General features: G+C 33.0%; 1 non-coding gene across 1 annotated transcript in view; it reads right to left on the reverse strand.

Annotated features, from left to right (window-relative positions):
* Positions 1–317: 317 nt before the first annotated feature.
* TRNAS-GCU (transfer RNA serine (anticodon GCU)) overlaps positions 318–348 on the reverse strand; it is an 88-nt gene continuing 57 nt past the window's right edge. The window contains exon 1 of the tRNA in view: positions 318–348. This exon is cut by the window's right edge and continues 57 nt beyond it. This is a non-coding gene — a tRNA (tRNA-Ser).

Raw genomic sequence — 348 nt, forward strand, 5'->3', positions numbered from 1 at the left:
GTCAAACTAGGATATGCGGTAGAAAAATGGATGATCTATTCTCTTTTTTTTTTTCAAAAAAAAAATCATCTTGGAGATTGTGTAATGCTTACTCTCAAACTCTTCGTTTACACAGTAGTGATATTTTTTGTTTCTCTCTTCATCTTTGGATTCCTATCTAATGATCCCGGACGTAATCCTGGACGTGAAGAATAAAATAAAAAGGGGTTTTCCTTGCTTGATTTTCAAATTTTCTTATGATTTGGTCTATTCCACACATTTAACTAAGAATAAGAACAAAGGATTTCGAAATTTGAAAAAAAAAATCAAGTCATCAACGGAAAGAGAGGGATTCGAACCCTCGGTACG

The sequence above is a fragment of the Nicotiana tomentosiformis genome, chromosome 11, assembly GCF_000390325.3.
Source record: "Nicotiana tomentosiformis chromosome 11, ASM39032v3, whole genome shotgun sequence".
NCBI classification, from domain to species: domain Eukaryota; kingdom Viridiplantae; phylum Streptophyta; class Magnoliopsida; order Solanales; family Solanaceae; genus Nicotiana; species Nicotiana tomentosiformis.